The sequence below is a fragment of the Myotis myotis genome, unplaced genomic scaffold, assembly GCF_014108235.1.
Source record: "Myotis myotis isolate mMyoMyo1 unplaced genomic scaffold, mMyoMyo1.p scaffold_m19_p_2, whole genome shotgun sequence".
In the NCBI taxonomy this organism is placed as follows: Eukaryota; Metazoa; Chordata; class Mammalia; order Chiroptera; family Vespertilionidae; genus Myotis; species Myotis myotis.
Genome location: NW_023416324.1, coordinates 8180942 through 8199960, shown reverse-complemented (window position 1 = coordinate 8199960; position 19019 = coordinate 8180942). Strand labels below are relative to the sequence as shown.

The following is a 19019-nucleotide window of genomic DNA, read 5'->3' as shown; positions in this document are numbered from 1 at the left end:
AATCCTCACCCAAGGGTATCTTTCCATTGATTTTTAAAGAGAGTGGAAGAGAGAGGGAAAGACAGAGAGAAATATCGATGTGAGAGAAACACATGGATTGGTTGCCTCCTGTACGGGCCTTGGCCAGGGCCCGGCCAGGGAGGAGCCTGCAACCTAGGTATATGTCCTTAACCGGAATTGAACCTGGGACTCTTCGGTCCACAGGCCAACGCTCTATCCACTGAGCCAAACTGGCTAGGGCCAAAATCCTTTTTGGTGTTGGTCTCAAGGGAGGTTATTAGGGCCCCGGGTTCTTTGTCCAATATGCTATGTAAATGCTAAAGGTAATATGCTTGTGTAAAGGTGTTTGAATTTTAAAAAAATATATATTTTATTATTCATATTGGTGCCCTGCCAAAATTGTTATATATTACTGTGTGAATTCACTTGTGTGGTTTTCTCAAGTACTTGTGTGGTGTAACATGCTCTTTGGTATGAAGTTGAAGAGCAAAAACACAGAGTCTTGAGAACTGTAGTGGACTGACAGAGCTATTGTCCCAGGGCTAAGATCTCTGAATATCTTTTGTTGTTTCCAGCTCAGATATTTGGGGAGTGTATGGAACATGCCTCTGCTGGTTACTCTTAACAACTCGAGTGTGGGAAGATTCCACATGAGATGCGTTCCTGCGTAGTCCCACTATGCCAGAATTCTGGCAGAAAGAATCGTGATTATTTTCTCCTTTTTTTTTTTAACCTAAATTTTCTTGGGGTAAAAAACACACAAAAACATTGTTTTTGCACTCATGAGGTGTATCAGATTGAAAAGGCACAGTTATAAGATTTGAGGGGCTGATGTAATAGAGAAATAGAGCCCACTGAGTATGAAGTATTCTGCTAGATTTGTTGGCCGGCTTTCCCCAAATATTCATTTGGATTTTTTGTTTTCTTCAGAAAAGGACTAACCAAAATAAGGTTTCTTTTTTCTCTCTCTGCAGTCTTTATTTACTTTTTCTTTATTGATTAAGGTATTACATATGTGACCTTAGCCCCCCATTGCCTCCCCACCCCCCCCCCCCCACTCAGGTCCTCACCCCCCTGATGTCTGTGTCCATTGGTTAGGCTTATATGCTTGCATACAAGTCCTTTGGTTGATCTCTCCTCCTTACCCCTCTCTTCCCCTACTTTCCTTCTGAGGTTTGATGGTCTGATCGATGCTTCTCTGTCTCTGGATCTGTTTTTGTTCATCAGTTTATGTTGTTCATTATATTCCACAAATGAGTGAGATCATGTGATATTTATCTTTCTCTGACTGGCTTATTTCACTTAGCATAATGCTCTCCAGTTTCATTCATGCTGTTGCAAATGGTAAGAATTTCTTCTTTTTTACTGCAGCGTAGTATTCCATTGTGTAGTCATTTGGCTTTTCAAGTTTGGAATTCACTCCAGAACTAAGGTGACTCAGGTTTTTCTTATGCACATTTCCTATTCATTTCAGCCTTGATTTACGACTTTGATTTTTTTTTAAGAAGTAAAGGCCTTAATTTATTTTATTTTATTTATTTATTTATTTTTTAAATATATTTTATTGATTTGTTACAGAGAGGAAGGGAGAGAGATAGAGAGTTAGAAACATCGGCCGAAACCGGTTTGGCTCAGTGGATAGAGCGTCGGCCTGCGGACTGAAAGGTCCCAGGTTCGATTCCGGTCAAGGGCATGTACCTTGGTTGCGGGCACATCCCCAGTGGGGAGTGTGCATGCGGGCACATCCCCAGTGGGGAGTGTGCAGGAGGCAGCTGGTCGATGTTTCTCTCTCATCAATGTTTCTAACTCTCTATCTCACTCCTTTCCTCTCTGTAAAAACTCAATAAAATATATTTAAAAAAAAAAAAAAAAAAAAAAAAGAAACATCGATGAGAGAGAATCATCGATCAGCTGCCTCCTGCACATCTCCTACTGGGGATATGCCCACAACCCAGGTACATGCCCTTGACCGGAATCGAACCTGGGACCTCTCAGTCCGCAGGCCGACGCTCTATCCACTGAGCCAAACTGGTTTCGGCGATTTTTTATATATATTTTTATTGATCTCAGAGAGGAAGGGAGAGGGAGAGAGAGAGAGAAACATCCACAATGAGAGAGAATCATGAATCGGCTGCCTCCTGCAAGTCCCCCAGTGGAGATCAAGCCCACAACCCAAGCATGTGCCCTTGACCGGAATTGAACTTGGGACCCTTCAGTTCGCAGGCCGATGCTCTAGCCACTGAGCCAAACTGGCTAGGGCTACTACTTTGATTATTAAATGGGAAGCAACCTGGTGTATTAGAAAGGGCACTGGACTAAGAGTAAGAAGACATGCTTTTTAAAAAAATATTTTATGGATATTAGAGAGAGGGTAAGGGGGAGGGATAGAGAGATAGAAACATTGATGAGAGAGAAACATCTGTTGGCTGCCCCTTGTATGCCCCCCACTGGGGATCGAGCCCACAATCTGGGCATGTGCCCTGACTGGGAATCAAAACAGCTGCAATTTGCTTCCCCAAACTTTGAGCTCCTATACCTACCCCCTGCAATAGTCAAATAGAGGAGGGAGGAGCACACTGACAGTGGATATTCATAGGTGGGACTTGCTGTTGTACAGATGAAGCTCTTTATTAAAAGTACTGGAGGCCCGGTGCATGAAATTTGTGCACGGGTAGGGTCCCTAGGCCTGGCCGGCGATCAGGGCTGATTTGTGGGGCGACCGGCAGGGCGGTTGGGCGCCTCCCCCCACACACCTGCCTTGGCTGGTCTGGCGCCGCCCACTCACTGCCCCCCCCCCCCGCTGCCGGTTGCCTCCTTCTGTGGGGTGACCATCAGGGTGATGGGGGGGGGGTGGCCCTGCTGGCACCCACCTTGGCTGGCCTGGGGCCTGTGAGCTGGGGACAGCTCCTGCATTGAGCGTCTGCCCCCTGGTGATCAGTGCGTGTCATAGCAACCGGTCCTTCCACTGTTCAGTCGATTTGCATATTTGGCTTTTATCATATAGGATTAGAAAGACGAACAAGTGTTAATCTTTAAAAAAATTTTGAAGAAAAAAAAATTTTGCAAGTTAGTACTATTTTAGGGCCCTCAGAAATTTGTATATTGGAAAGTTTCCTTTTTTAGCCCTTTGTCTCCTATTGCACTTAGTACAATATTGATTAATATTTGGAATCACAGATTCTAAAATGTAGAGTCTGTTCAGCTTACCCAACTTATTGCCTGTACTTGGTGTCCAGGCCCCAGAACAGCTTTGATTGTTCCATTTGCAAAGTACTCATACTGCCTGTCTCTATTTTATAACCAGACTTTATACTTTTGATTATTTGGCATAGGTGTAGCTCTGTCTTGTAAAGTGGAGCTCTCTGACTTTGGCATCTTCGTAACCTGTTGCCAACTACTTTGCTTATTTTTCCTTATTTCTCCCTAATAGATAGGAATGAGTGGTGTTTTTTTTTTTTTTTATCTTTCTCCCCTTCCTCCTCCCAGTGTTTTTTTAAAACCACTGTTTTTAAGACTGTATTTTGAGATTTCCAAGGTAGAAAGTATCAGAGTAATAACTGACTTGGTATCAGAGAAATAACTGAATTTTTAAAAATACAGTGTTAGCCTGTTTCCTTTTATAAATCCTGTAAGCTCCAGAATGTTTAAAGTAATTTTCTAACAAAGTATCTCAAAGAATCTAGTTGCTCTACCGCTCTAATCTACAATTAGAACCTAGTTTTAGAGGGAAACTCAGATTTTTGAAATGTCTATACTTAAAAAGAAAAGCAAACAAACAGTTTAATAAAGAGCCCCTGAGATTCTCATTTAGACAGAAATCCCATGGGAAGATTGCCTGAGGAAATGTTTCTATATGCTGTCATGAGTCCCAGCCAAAATTACTTCCTAACTGAAACATCAGTGAGTCGTTCCGAATAGAACAGTGTTGCTATGTCTTGGTGTGCCTGAGTCACCCGTTTTAGTGCATGGAGGGTGGGGAGGGGAGTGTGCCTGAGGGAAGGTGCTACTCAACACCGTTTCGTGCCAGCTGTGAAGTCTTCCTCTAGCATTTGAGTATTTATAAGTGATGAGCATTTAAAGCAATAGCTTTAACAGTATTTAGTCTTCAAATATGTAGCTATTTGGGGAAGAATATCAAACAAGCGGTGGAACAGTATGGGGTGGGAATCTTGATAGACATTGCTACTGTGCCAGGTATCTTTTTACATGTTTATTTGGTTATATTGTGAATGGAGCCTTCTTATTTGGCTGGTGTCTTACTTAGTCAGCTCAGGCTGCCATAACAAAATAGCATACATAGACGGGTTGGTTTCAACAACAGAAATTTATTTCTCCATTCTGGAAGCTAGGCGTCTTGAGATCAGGGTGCTGGTGAGGGCTGTCTTCCTGGCTTTCAGACAGCTGCCTTCTTGCTCCATCCTCACATAGCAGAGAGAGTGTCCTGGTGTTTTTTCTTCTTTTAGTTAAGAACATTGATCCCATCATAAGGGCCCCACCACTCATGAGTTCACCTAAACCTAATTATTTCCCTAAAGTCCCATCTCCAGATGCCATTGCATTGGGATTAGGGCTTTCACATATGAATTTTGGGAGAGATATAGTTTGGTCCATAGCAGTTGGAATTAATGTGAGTTGCAATGAAACCTTGTCTTTATTAATTCCTTTTGAAATCATACACATGCTCCATCTGGAGGGTGATGAGTGTTGGAATGGCAGCTCTTAGAGCTGAGAGAGACCTACATACAGCTATACTTCTCAGGCATTTCCAAAGAGGCATCTATATCCTACCTTTTACACTTGCTATTGTGGTCCCTACCCTCATGGAGCTTATATTATAGTGGGGAAGAAACAAAAAACAAGCAAATTGAGAAATTATTAAGGGAACAAACAAGGAATGAGATACAAAGAGGGGGAGAGCTACTTTAAATAGGAGGCAACATTTTTTACTGAGTTCTGAAGGATGAAGAGTGGAGGGAAGTGAGAACAGCATGTGCGGAGACTCAAGAGCAGCAAGAAATCAGACATTCTGGAAGATCTGAAATCAGCCCTTTGTGGATGTAGCATAATGATCAAGGAATAGAGTGGCACAGATGGAGTTGATATGTAGACAGGAGCCAACTCACTTACAGACCAAATTTTGTGAACATTTGAGATTTTAAGCAGAGGAGCATTATGGCCCAACTAGGGGTCCCTAGGCCTGGCTGGCGATCAGGACTGATCTTTGAGGTGAGTGACGAGGCGATTGGGGGCCCCCGCTGGCACCCGCCTTGGCTGGCCTGGCGCCACCCGCTTGCTGGCCCTGCCCCCCACCACTGCTGCCAGTCACCTCCCTCTGCGGGAAAACTGGTGGGGCGATTGGGGGCCTCCGCTGGCACCCACCTTGGCTGGCCTGGGGCTTGCAGGCTGGGGGCAGCTCCTGTGTTGAGCATCTGCCCCCTGGGGGTCAGTATGAGTCATAGCGACTGGTCATTCCACTGTTCAGTCGGTTTGCACATTAGGCTTTTATTATATAGGATTTGCATTTTAAAGAACACTTTTGCTTCTATGAAGGAAGTAAATTGAAGTAGGCAAGAAAATAAAAGAGAACAGATAGGCTATCAGAATAGTACAGGTGAGGACTGTGATGGCTTGGACTAGAGTCCTAGTAGAGGAGATAGAAGTGGATGAAATTGAGCTGAACTTTTATGTTAAAATTAATGGGGCTTCTGTATAGATTGGATATGGGAGGATGAGAGGGTCATACAGGCTGACTTATATTTCAGGTTTATGCAGCTAAGTAGTTAGTATTTGCTGATGTGGAGAATAAATATTTGGAAGAAGTTTCATTTTAAAACATTTCAAAATTTAAGTGGTGGTATCAAGTCATTAGTTGTTTTGAGAGTTTGACATTTAAAACAGGGCTTGACTTCCCTTAAATGACAGCATACTCGTTCCTTTGTTCAGTTAATTCTTCTCTCATCCTTCATTTGTTCATAAAGCAAATAATTATGGATTGCCTACTCTGTGCCTGGTATTGTTTTAGATGCCAGGGATACATGACTTAATAAAACAGACAAAAGTCCACTTCTAATGGAGATTAAATTTAAATGAGAGAACACAGATATAAAAAATGACAAATATAGTGTGTGTATGGGTGCGCAGGTGCAGCTATGCATGCTTCTGTGTGCATGTGCGTGTTTGCATACCAGCGCCTTCCCTTTTGCCTCGAAGATAACTGGAACCTGGGCCACAGGCAGGCCTGAAGATCTGTCTCATTAACTCCATTTATCATTGAGGGGGCAGGGCATACTGTCTCTGCTCTGTAAAGCCTCCTCCTACCACTTGCAAATAAATCATCACGAGCTCTAACGCTGTCCCTCCTGGAAGAGAGGGCACACATATGCAGGACATGTAACTGATGGTGAGTGTGCCCTTATCACACACTTCCAGTTGGACCACTGCTGGCATTAGCGCTAATTGGATTATCTCACTCCTCCTCTCCCTTCCACTCTCTGTCTATACATTTTTGCCCATGAATGATAAGCCACTCAAGACTATTTAAGCCGTAACCGGTTTGGCTCAGTGGATAGAGCATCGGCCTGCGGACTGAAAGGTCCCAGGTTCGATTCCGGTCAAGGGCATGTACCTTGGTTGCGGGCACATCCCCACTAAGAGGTGTGCAGGAGGCAGCTGATTCATGTTTCTCTCTCATCGATGTTTCTAACTCTCTATCTCTCTCCCTTCCTCTCTGTAAAAAATCAATAAAATATATTAAAAAAAAAAAGACTATTTAAGACCATTTTAGCCATGATTCTTGTATCAGATTAAGCAGAATAAACCAATCGCCCTCTCCCCCCCAAAAAAAGACAAGTATGTAATAGAAGATGATTAATGCTATTGAATCAAAACTAGAGCATGGTAAGGAGGGCTCTAGACTGGGGGGGTGGTTATATCTAGGGTGATCAGGGTAGACCTCATCGAGAAGGTGATGTTAAAACAAAGACTTGCTGGGTTCAAGAAGTGAACCATGTGGATATCTAAGGAAAGAACATTCCAGACAGAATAACCAGTGCAAAGATCCAGGTATGGTAGTGTGCTTGGGATAGTCAAGGGATCATGAGAAATCCAGTGTGACTGCAACAGTGTGAACAAAGGGGAATATACTTGGAGAGGAGGTTTGACAAATAATGAAGGAGAGGGATGCATTCATGTAAGCCTTTCTGGTCATTGTAAAGGCCAGAGTGAAATGGCTGGTCATTTGGGTTTCTGAGAAGACTGTGTAAGGGGGCAAGTGTGGAAATGAGGAGATGAGTTAAGAGGTGGCATCAGTAATCTAGGTGAGAAATGAGAAATGATGGAGACTTGAACTGGTATGTTAACAAAAAGATAAAAACTGGATAGATTGGCTAGAACCAATGGGATTTGCCCACGGTTTGGATGTGGAGTGAGAAAGAGAAAGAGAGGAGATGCCCTAGCCAGTTTGGCTCAGTGGATAGAGCCTTGTCTGCAGATGGACAGGTCCCAGGTTCAATTCAGGTCAAGAGCACATGCCTGGGTTGCGGGCTCGATCCCCAGTAGGGAACGTGCAGGAGGCAGCCAATTAGTGATTCTCTCTCACCTCTCTCTCCTTCTCCCTTCCTCACTGAAATCAACAAAAATATATTTTTAAAAAAGAGAGAAAGATAGGAGTCAAGGATGGCTCTGAGATTCTAGCTGGTGTGGCTCAGTTGGTTGGGCAGGGTCCTGTGCACTGGACATCCTGAAAGGATGCTGGTTCATTTCCTGGTCAGGGCACATGCCCAGGTTTCAGGCTCAATCCCTGATAGGGGGCATGCAGGAGACAACCAATTGATGTCTCTCTCTCGCTCTAAAAAAAAAAAAAATCAATCTATACTAATAAAAGGGTAATATGCTAATTAGACCGGATAGATGGGACGTCTTCTGGACGTCCTTCCGGACAAAGCCACAGTACCTGCAAGGCCAAGGGCTGGTGGTGCGGGTCAGTCCAGCACTGCAGTCCCTTCTGCAGAAGCAGCAGGAGAAGGGGCTGTGAGATCCCGGTCCCAGTGCTGCCCCTTCCGCAGAAACAGCCACAGAGGCAGCAGCATGGGCCTAGTCCTGGCACCACGCCTCCACAGAGGCTGGATGGGGTGCTGTGCCTCAACCTCCCACAGCCCCTACCCCAGCTGGCCTGGCCTCAGATCACCCCCCAGCCACCAGTGGGCGGGGGGCAGGGCCAGTGCTAAGAAGTGAGGGCCAAGGGTTGGCAGTGGCAGCAGCAGCGGGGTGATGGGGGTGGTGCCTTCCCCTGATCGGCCCAGTCGCCTCCCTCAGAGGGAGGCCAGACTGCAGCTGGACTTTCCCTGGGGGCTCCCAGACTGTGAGAGGGGGCAGGCCGGGCTGAGGGACACCCCCCCCACCAGTGCATGAATTTTTGTGCACTGGGCCTCTAGTTTTAAATGATCTTTTTTTTAAAAGGCTTGCTCTAAGGATTTTTGTCTGGGCATTTGAATGGAGTTTCCATTAACTGAAATAGGTAAGACTGTGGGTGGTCAAGGTTGTCAAAGTACAGGAGAGAGAAAAAGTTCAGTTTGAAATATATTAATGTTGAAATGCACATTATGTGTCTGGAGTTCCAGGGAGAGGTGCAGGTTAGAGACATTTGCCTAGAGAGCCAAGAGGGATTCATTAGTGTCAGATGGATTTAAAGCCATGAGACTGGATGAGATTACCAAGAGAGTGAGTGAAGAAGAGGAGGTTAAGTCTGGGAGACTCCAGCATTTGGAGATCGGGGAGGAAATAGCAGAAGACTAGAAGAGGAGCACCAGAGAGGTAGGAGAAAACCAGGAGAATGTGGCATCTTGGAAGCCACCATACTTGAAAGTGTTTTCTGGAGAGGAGGAAATAATCAACCATGTCAAGTCATATGAGGACCGAGAATTGACCTTGAATTTAAGAGTATTTTTTAAAAATATTTTTATTTTCAGAGAGGAAGGGAGAGGGATAGAGAGATAGAAACATCAATGATGAGAGAGAATCATTGATTGGCTGCCTCCTGCACGCCCTCTATTGGGGGGGATTGAGCCTGTAACCCAGGCATGTGCCCTTGGCCGGAATTGAACCTGGGACTCTTTAGTCCGCAGGCTGCCGCTCCATCCACTGAGCCAAACCAGATAGGGCTAATAGAGTGTTTTCAATGAGTGGTAAGAAAGAAAGTCTATTTGGAATGGTTATAAAAGAATGGGAAGAGCCCTGGCTGGTGTGGCTTAGTTGGTTGGGCATTGTCCAGGAGGTTGCCAGTTTAATTCCTGATCAAGGGCACATACCCAGGTTGCAGGCTCAGTCCATGGTAGGGGGCATGCAGGAGGCAGCCAATTGATGTTGTGCTCTCACATCAATTTTTATCTCTCTCCCTTCCCCTTCCTCTCTCTCTAAAAATCAACAAACTATTTTTTTTATAAGAATGGGAAGAGAGGAGTTGAAGACAGTAGTATAAGCAGTACATTAATTTTTTTTGAAGAATTTTGCTATAAAGGAGAGCTGAGAAATGAGATGCTAAGTAGAGATGGATTAACAGGGTTTTTTTGTGTGTTTTTTAAGATGGCAGGTTATATGGCTTGTTTATATGCTATTGGGAATGATTTGGATTGAAAGGAAGAATTGTTAGAGTGGTGTCCTTGAGTAGTGAGCAGGGCAGAATCTACTATATAAGTGGAGAGGTTGGCCATAAATGGGAACATTTACTGTTTATCCAAAGGAACAGGAAAGGAATATATGATTACTGTATGCTGGTGAATGGCTAAATGTGGGAGCTGGTGGCAGTTCTCTACTGATTGCTTTATCACTCAAAAAAAAAAGAAAAAAAGGGTGGGACAGAACAGAAGCCGTTGGAAATCCTGGCCAGTGCTTATGAATGTACAATTGTGTACATTGTAGTCTTTGCCAGGTGGTTCTAGGAAGTTGAGTATTTCCCCTTCTGGTATTATCCTAAGGTAACACCTTAATTCTTAATCAGTTAGTTTGACTCAGTCTGTGGTCAATTCCCAGATCAAGTGAGTAGTTCTTGGGATAGGTATTTCAAAAGACTAATGTTTAAACCACTGTTTCTAAAATGCCCTTTATTCAAACTGAGGCTAATTTTGGCATCTGTTTAATATGTAATATCGTAAGTCACAGCCTTTTTTGGTAGCTTTAAATCAAGGTAAAGTTTTCTTTTTTTTTTTTCTCTCTTTATTTTTTTTAAATATATTTTTTATTGATTAAGATATTACATATGTGTCCTTGTCCCCACGTTACCCTCTACCCCCCCCCCCCCCCCCCCCCCCCCCCCCCCGCTTCAAGGTAAAGTTTTCAAGTAGAAGTTCTTACACTTGGAATTAGAGTGGTGGTCTGATTTCAAAACGTCTTAAATATTAGCCCACACCCATTTCAGTTAGGAGAGTCTGTTAACATTGGGAGAGTCTATAAATGGTAGGTAAAGATTTAAAGCTCAGCCTGTCATCTCAGTTAACTAGTCCTGGAGCTCAGTTGATTTTCCCACCACATTCTCCCCATAGAATCATCTTTCTGAAGGATTTATTTTTTTCTTTCGAGTTTCTTCTCTTTTAGTCACACATGCAATTCCAAGTGATGGCTTGTGGTTCAGGCCCTTTACAAACACCCTCAAGGACAGAGATATACAAATTAGATGCTTGTCCCAATCTTGGCCTTGCCACTCCCGAGCTACTTGCCTCTCAACCTAATCACTTCTTCACTTTCTGGGTCTCGATTTCCTTCTCTGTAAAAAGAGGAAGAGACAAGACCACTGGTCTAAAAACCATATAGCAGTTCACTTTTCTACAAATCACTGGGAAGCTTACTTAAAATATACAGAGTGAACTTTTCCGCCCGCTCCCCACTCCCCCCCAGCGCCGCTCCGGCTGCACCACGCTTGCACCGAGCGCTCCTGCTAAGGCAGCGCTTCCATCTCCTTCCAGCCGCCATCATGATCATCTACCGGGACCTCATCAGCCATGATGAGATGTTATCCGATATCTACAAGACCCGTGAGATCGTGGACGGGCTGTGCCTGGAGGTAGAGGGAAAATGGTCAGTGGGACAGAGGGTAACATTGATGACTGGCTTAATGGTGGAAATGCCTCCTCTGAAGGCCCTGAGGGCGAAGGTACTGAAAGCACAGTAATCACTGGTGTTGACATTGTCATGAACCATCACTTGCAGAAAACCAGCTTCACAAAAGCCGACAAGAAGTACACCAAAGATTACATGAAATCAATCAAAGGGAAGGTTGAAGAACAGAGACCAGAAAGAGTAAAGCCTTTTATGACAGAGGCTGCAGAACAAATCAAGCATATCCTTGCCAATTTCAAAAACTACCAGTTCTTTATTGGTGAAAACATGAATCCAGACAGCATGGTTGCTCTGCTGGACTGCCGTGAGGATGGTGTGACCCTATATATGATTTTCTTTAAGGATGGTTTAGAAATGGAAAAATGTTAACAAATTGGGCAGTTTGGCTCCATCACCTCTCATGGTAACTGGCTGCTGCTTTTCATCCACACACCAAGACTAGGACAAATGGGACTGATGTTATCTTGAGCTCTTCATTTATTTTGACCTTGATTCATTTGGAGCGGAGGCATTGTTTTTAAGAAAAAAACATGTCATGTAGGTTGTCTAAAAATAAAATGCATTTAAATTAAAAAATATATATATACAGGGTGAGGCAAAAGTAAGTTTACAGTTGTTTATATGGAAAATCGTATATAATAAAGAGGTAATATGCATATTGACCCTCATGCCCTCACAAGATGGCTGCCTATGACCAGGCCAGCAGGGAGGTTAGTGAGGGACGACCAAATGACTGAACAAGCAGGCTGTGTGTGGTGATCAGGCGGGTAGGGGGGTTAGTGAGGGACGACCAAATGTCTGAACAGCAGGCTGCATGGGGCGACCAGGCCAGCAGGGAGGGCAGTTGAGGGCAACCAGGCTGGCGGGGGGGGGGGGGGGGCGGCAATTAGGGGAAACCAGGTCAGCAGAGGGGGGCAGTTGGGGGCAACCAGGCTGGCAGGGGGGGCAGTAAGAGGCGACCAGGTGGGGGGGGCAGTTAGGGGTGACCAAGCTGGTAGAGGGGTTGCAGTTGGGGGTGACCAGGCTGGCAGGGGTCAGTTGGGGGCGATTAGGCTGGCAGGGGGGGCAGTGAGGGGTGACTAGGCCAGCAGGGGGTGGGGGCAGTTAGGAGCAACCAGGGTGGCAGGGAGGGGGCAGTTGGGGGCAACCTGGCCGGCAGTGGGGGGCAGTTAGGGGCGATCAGGCAGGCAGGGAGGTGAGCGATTAGGAGCCAGTAGTCCAGGATTGTGAGAGGGATTTCCGACTGCTGGTTTAGGCCCAATCCCACAGGTCGGGCCTAAACCGGCAGTCGGGCATCCCCTAAGGGGTCCTGGATTGAAGAGGGTGCAGGCTGGGCCGAGGGCGCCACACCCCCCCCCCCCCGCATAAATTTCATGCACTGGGCCTCTAGTTATACAGTAATTAACAAATAATAATATAAGAATAAACTGTGTTTTGCATACTCACAACTATAAACCTATTTTTGCCCACTCTATAGATTCCTTGGCCTCACAGCAGACTCACTCACATAATCTCAAGGGATTGGGGATAGGGTAATGGATCTGTATTTTTAAGAAAAAGAGAAAATTGCCCTGGCTTGTGGTGCTCAGTGGTTAGAGTGCACACACACACACACACACACACACACCCACCAACTGAAGTGTCTTGGGTTCAATTCCCAGTCAAGGGCACATACCTGTTGCAGGTTTGATCCCTGGCCTGGTCTGGTGTGTGAGGGAGGCAACCAATCGACGTGTCTCTCTCTCAATGATATCTCTCTCTCTCCCTCTCTTCCCTCTCACTCTCTCTAAAAAAAGAGAGAGATAAAATGTCCCAGTTGATTCTAAACCTAGCTAAATTTGGAAATCCTGGATCCCTAAGACATCTTGCTTTCTTATTTGCAATCTGTGACTTCACTCTGTTATCACAGTCTATTAGGTAGGTGTATAACGTGCCAAACAATTGTTAAGGAAGAAGGATGGCTGCTCCTTGCAATCTTAGCTGCTGCTTTTACCCTAGTCAGTCAGTAGTGGTCTGCTGTCAGAGGAAATGCTTATGGAGAGGGCTTAGCAGGGGTGGGCAAACTTTTTGACTCGAGGGCCACAATGGGTTCTTAAACTGGACCGGAGGGCCGGAACAAAAGCATGGATGGAGTGTTTGTGTGAACTAGTATAAATTCAAAGTAAACATCATTACATAAAAGGGTACGGTCTTTTTTTTTTTTTTTTTTTTTTTTAGTTTTATTCATTTCAAACGGGCCGTAGTTTGCCCACGGCTGGCTTTGAGGGTAGGGTGTTGGTTACCCCAGATTCTGCGTACATACTCTCTAACCTTCAAACCAACCCATTTAGGTTGGCACTACTATTATATCCATTTTACAGATGAGGAAACAAAAGCTCGGAGAATCACCTAGTAATTTACTAAAGATCATACAACCAATAGATAATGGAGCAGTGATTGAAACCCAAGATTTTGTCTCTAAAGTCTTGTATTTTCTACTATGCCATGCTGTGAGTAGTTTAATCTTTTCTATAATTTATTTCATATTTCTCTATTTTTTTAAATAAACTTTCTAATTTTAGAATAGAACAGAGAGTTCCCATCTACCCCACCTCCAGTTTTCCCTATTGTTAACATCTAGTCTTAATATTGCATTTGTAACAGTTAATGAACCAATATTGATGCATTATTATCAATTAAAGTTCATACTTTATTCAGATTTCCTTTTTTAAAAAAAAATATGTCCGTTTTCTGTCCCAAGATCCCTTCCAGGATATATTACATGTAGTCTTCGTGTCTCCTTAATTTTTCTCTTGGCTGTGACAGTAGTTCAGACTTCCTTGTTTGATGACCTTGGTAGTTTCAAGGAGTACTGTCAGATATATTTTGGACTGTCATTGGGTTTGGGTTTGCCTGATGTTTTTCTTGTGGTTAGACTGGAATTACAAGTTTTGGGGAGGAAGTCCATGGAGGTAAAGTGCCCTTCTCGTCACATCATATCAAGGGTACACACTGTCCATACGACTTATCCCTATTGTCAACTTTGATCACCTGAGAGAGTGTTTATTAGATTTCTCCACTGTAAAATTACTCCCCTTCCTTCGTTTAAAATTCTTTTCTGTCGTGCATTTTTCTTTCTTTTCCTGTAATTTCCTTTTCTTTGTTTGTAGTTGCCCTTGTTCCTTTATATTCCATTGAATTTGGGGGGAACAGCTAAGCTCTCCGGCCAGTATGTCTACCATCAGAGTCAGGAAAGGATAATGAGCAGAAAGTATGTCATCTGAAGTAACCTTTTCACAGCTTAGAGAATTTTTAAACATCAATATGGCTTGCCTCTTCAAATTTTTTGGTGGGGAGCAGGATGTTGAAGACAACATATCTTTTATTTTTCAATATGTTTTTTATTGATTTCAGAGAGAGAAGAAGGGAGAGGGAGAAAAAAGAGAGAAATATCGATGTGAGGTGGAAACATCGATCGGCTGCCTCCACACACACCCCGACCAGGGATCCAGCCCCAAACCTGGGCATGTGTCCCAACCAGGAATCCAACCGGTGACCTTTCAGTGCATAGGACAGCACTCAACCAACTGAGCCACATAGGCCAGAGCAGACAACATATCTCTGTTATTATGACCTAACACAATCAAGATCTTTCTAGCTATACAGAATAAGAAGCTCTGATGGAAATAATTTTGTTCCTTTAAGACTGTTCCCTAAAAGAATAATCACATCTTCCAAAATCACTGAGTAATCCTTCAGCAAAGCTAGTTTACTTTTGGAGTTAGGGACAGGAAAAAGTATTGGTTATATTGGATGTCTGTAGGAAAGCCAGGTCATCCTTAGCAGCTGGAAAGTGCTAGAACTGTCCAGAGATAACTGCCCACAGTATCATTGTTTTTCTGACTATGTAAATGATACCTTAAAAATTATTCACGTAGGGCTCTTGGATCTATGGATGAAGCTTTCTGTTCTGTGTCTAATGAAAAAGCTTAGTCTTCGGTTCTCTACTGCCCTCCTTGAGCCTTGGGTTATGGCATCAGGAAATGTCAAAACAAACAAACGAGTCTGCAACTGGTACCTGGCACCAGGTATACCCAAAACAGCCCACAGGAGAGTCTGTTCTGGGAAAGATCACCTAGTTCTTCCCTTGGCTTAGGTCCCAGGTGTCAATGCTGTCATTGAAATAGCTGCATGCGGAATTTTTTAGAATGTATTAGTATACCCGTAATCATTAGATTCTATTTTGTTTTTGTTTTTGTTTTTTTTTTTTAGCACCTATCTTCCTATTTATTTATTTATTTATTTATTTTGGTCAATTCTTTTTTTTTTTTTTTTTTTAGTAAATCTTTATTGTTCAGATTATGACATTTGTTCCTCTTTTTTTCCCCCCATAGCTCCCCTCCACCCAGTTCCCACCCCACCCTCTGCCCTTATCCCCCCCCCCCCCCCACTGTCCTCATCCCTAGGTGCACAATTTTTGTCCAGTCTCTTCCCGCATCTCCCACACCCCTTTCCCCACCAAGAATAGTGAGTCCATTCCCTTTCTATGTCCCTGATTCTATTATAATCACCAGTTCATTCTGTTCATCAGATTATTTATTCACTTGATTCTTAGATTCACTTGTTGATAGATGCATATTTGTTGTTCATAATTAGTATCTTTACCTTTTTCTTCTTCTTCCTCTTCTTAAAGGATACCTTTCAGCATTTCATATAATACTGGTTTGGTGGTGATGAACTCCTTTAGCTTTTCCTTATCTGTGAAGCTCTTTATCTGACCTTCAGTTCTGAATGATAGCTTTGCTGGATAAAGTAATCTTGGTTGTAGGTTCTTGGCATTCATCACTTTGAATATTTCTTGCCACTCCCTTCTGGCCTGCAAAGTTTCTGTTGAGAAACCAGCTGACAGTCGTATGGGTATTCCCTTGTAGGTAACTGACTTTCTTTCTCTTGCTGCTTTTAAGATTCTCTCTTTGTCTTTTGCTCTTGGCATTTTAATTATGATGTGTCTTGGTGTGGTCCTCTTTGGATTCCTTTTGTTTAGGGTTCTCTGCGCTTCTTGGACTTGTAAGTCTATTTCTTTCACCAGGTAGGGGAAGTTTTCTGTCATTATTTCTTCAAATAGGTTTTCAATATCTTGGTCTCTCTCATCTTCTGGCACCCCTATAATTCTGATGTTGGTACGCTTAAAGCTGTCCCAGAGGCTCCTTACACTATCTTCGTATTTTCAGATTCTTTTTTCATTTTGCTTTTCTGGTTGGGTGTTTTTTGCTTCTTCGCATTTCAAATCTTTGACTTGATTCTTGCGCTCCTCTGGTCTGCTATTGGGAGTCTGTATAATATTCTTTATTTCAGTCCGTGTATGCTTAATTTCTAGTTGGTTCTTTATCACAACATCGAGGGTCTCATTAGATTTCTTGAGGATCTCAATAACTTTATCGGCGGCTTCTAGACAGTTCTGGAGAGACCTTAAAAGTGTGGTTCTGAACTCAATATCCTCCATTGACAGTTTTGTCCTGTTTCTTTGTCTCCGCATTTTTTATGCTTTCTTGGTGCACCTCCTAGTGGTCTTTGTGCACAGTCTTGTTGTAGTTAAGCCTTGATTGTTGTAGTTAATACTAGGAGGATTTGACCTCCAGGCCAACTGGCTGTCTAGATTCTGTTTTACATTAAAGCACTTTATACATTTTTTAAAATTACCATTATACGCAGATGTGTTATGAGAATGCCAGGTCTCTGTAGATGCGTGAGAAGTAGATGCTTATCAACTGGTAAATACTGAACCATGTAACCAGAGGATATACTTGCCTTTCAAATACACTGCAAGTTTCTATTCTCTGTTCTAAAAGCAGATCATTGAGCTCACTGTTTTAATATTTTTGTGAATGTGAAAGCCAATTAATTCTACCTTACAGATCTTTTCTTGATTATCAAATGTATTGATTACCAAAATATACTAAAATCTGACCTTAGCTTTATCTCTCCATGTTGAAAATCCAGCATCCTTTAACTTTTATTCATTTGGTCCAACTCATGAGCCTTTTTTCTCCTTTCTTAAAACCCTTTAAAACTTTTCTTATTTGAGACAGAAATCCAGAATGTCGCTGAGAATAGGCAGTGATTGTCCTTAGAATTCTGAGCTTTCATATCTTACATTGTGATCCTGTCTGCCTACCATCTCAAGCAATTTTTGGTTGCTCTCAGACTATGTAGTGCCTCTGTTTATTCTCAGATATCCACATAATCGCACCACAGCACTTTGTGTTTTATGACTACAATGAACTTCATTTTGCTTGATGCCCTATCCCTGTATATCCCCAATGCACAGATATATTAACTTTATTTTATGTTTGAATGAAATTGTAGAAATCTAATCTGAATTGGGAGAACGCAAAAGAAGTTAGAAGTCATTTCTAACTTCTTCCCCATGAATGACTGTTGGTTTCCAGGATACTCAGCAGTGCCATGTATCCTCAGGCCTAGAGCACATTGATCTTTATTCTCTATATAATCAGGATCAGGCCCATTGCTCAAGTTTTCTAGCTCTTGTGAATTTGAAGAGATTTTGTAGCCGAAACCGGTTTGGCTCAGTGGATAGAGCGTCGGCCTGCGGACTGAAGGGTCCCAGGTTCGATTCCGGTCAAGGGCATGTGCCTGGGTTGCGGGCACATCCCCAGTGGGAGATGTGCGGGAGGCAGCTGATCGATGTTTCTCCCTCATCGATGTTTCTAACTCTCTATCTCTCTCCCTTCCTCTCTGTAAGAAATCAATAAAATATATTAAAAAAAAAAGAAGAAAAAAAAAGAGATTTTGTAAGGAATCTACAGGGTGTTTTTTCTAGGTGGGTGAGAATTGTGATTGGTCATTTATTAACTTAAAAATATTAACTTGAATTCTGGGAGGCTTCTTTGTCTTTTCAAATCTCAGTAGCTACCTTTCATTTCTTCTTTGGGAGATGAACGCTTAACAATGCTTTAATTAATTATACTTTTCAAAAAAGCAGTGCCTTGATAATTTCTTCTTTTTCATAGTTTTCTCTGGAAGTGATTATGGGTTATAGATTTTATATTGGATGTGTTGGCTTTTACACTGTGTTCTTTTTTGCCTTCTCTCCCATTTTAGTAAGCTTTCTGAAATCCCATAGCCCAATCTTGAAATGTTGCTAACTGTTTGAGTTACATCTATGAGTTATAGGGTAGGTGCATTTTAAGTGAGTAATGTGTTTCTGAAGACCTCACATAATGAATTTTAATTCTGACAATGGGTTGCTGCTGTTTCTGTTTACTGGTGAAAGTAGTAGGTGATGGCATGTGACAACAGTGTAAACAGGGTTTATAATTCACTCTACCAGCTTTGAACTAGCCATTCTTTTCTTCTTAATAATACTTTATTAAGACATAATTTACATATAGTAAAATGAACAAATTTTAGGTGTACAACTCAAAGACTTTTTGCATATGTATACAGCCATGTGATCATCACGTAGATCAGGTGGGGAGCACCTGATCTGTGGGCCCAAGAAGTCGTTTGGTCTATCTGGCCCTGCCAAGGCATCAGGGGTGAGTTAACTAAGTGGTTGACCAAATATAGCAGGCTAATTTTTAAGTTGATAATTTTGTATGGCCCACAAATGATATTATAAATATCCAAATAACCCTTGGCAGAAAAAAGGTTCCCCAACCCTGACCTAGATCAAGATACAAAATACTTTTATCACTTCAAAAAGTTCTCTCATGCCCCCTCTGCTGCTAATACCACTCTCCACAGATGTAACCACTATTCTGACTTCAAACTTTCTTTTTTGAGATTCATCTTTTTTTTTTTTGAGATTCATCTATCAGTAGTTAAATGCTATGAGTGTTCCACAATGTGAATATACCACTTTATTTTTACACCATTCTCCTATTGATGGGTACTTGGGTTATATAAGT

At 42.8% G+C, this 19019-nt stretch overlaps 1 protein-coding gene and 1 pseudogene across 5 annotated transcripts in view; both read left to right on the top strand.

The window, feature by feature from the left end:
- FBXO42 (F-box protein 42) overlaps window positions 1–19019 on the top strand; it is an 88342-nt gene that overhangs the window by 39584 nt on the left and 29739 nt on the right. The gene's annotated exons all lie outside the window — the stretch shown is intronic.
- LOC118675458 lies at window positions 10956–11679 on the top strand (annotated as a pseudogene).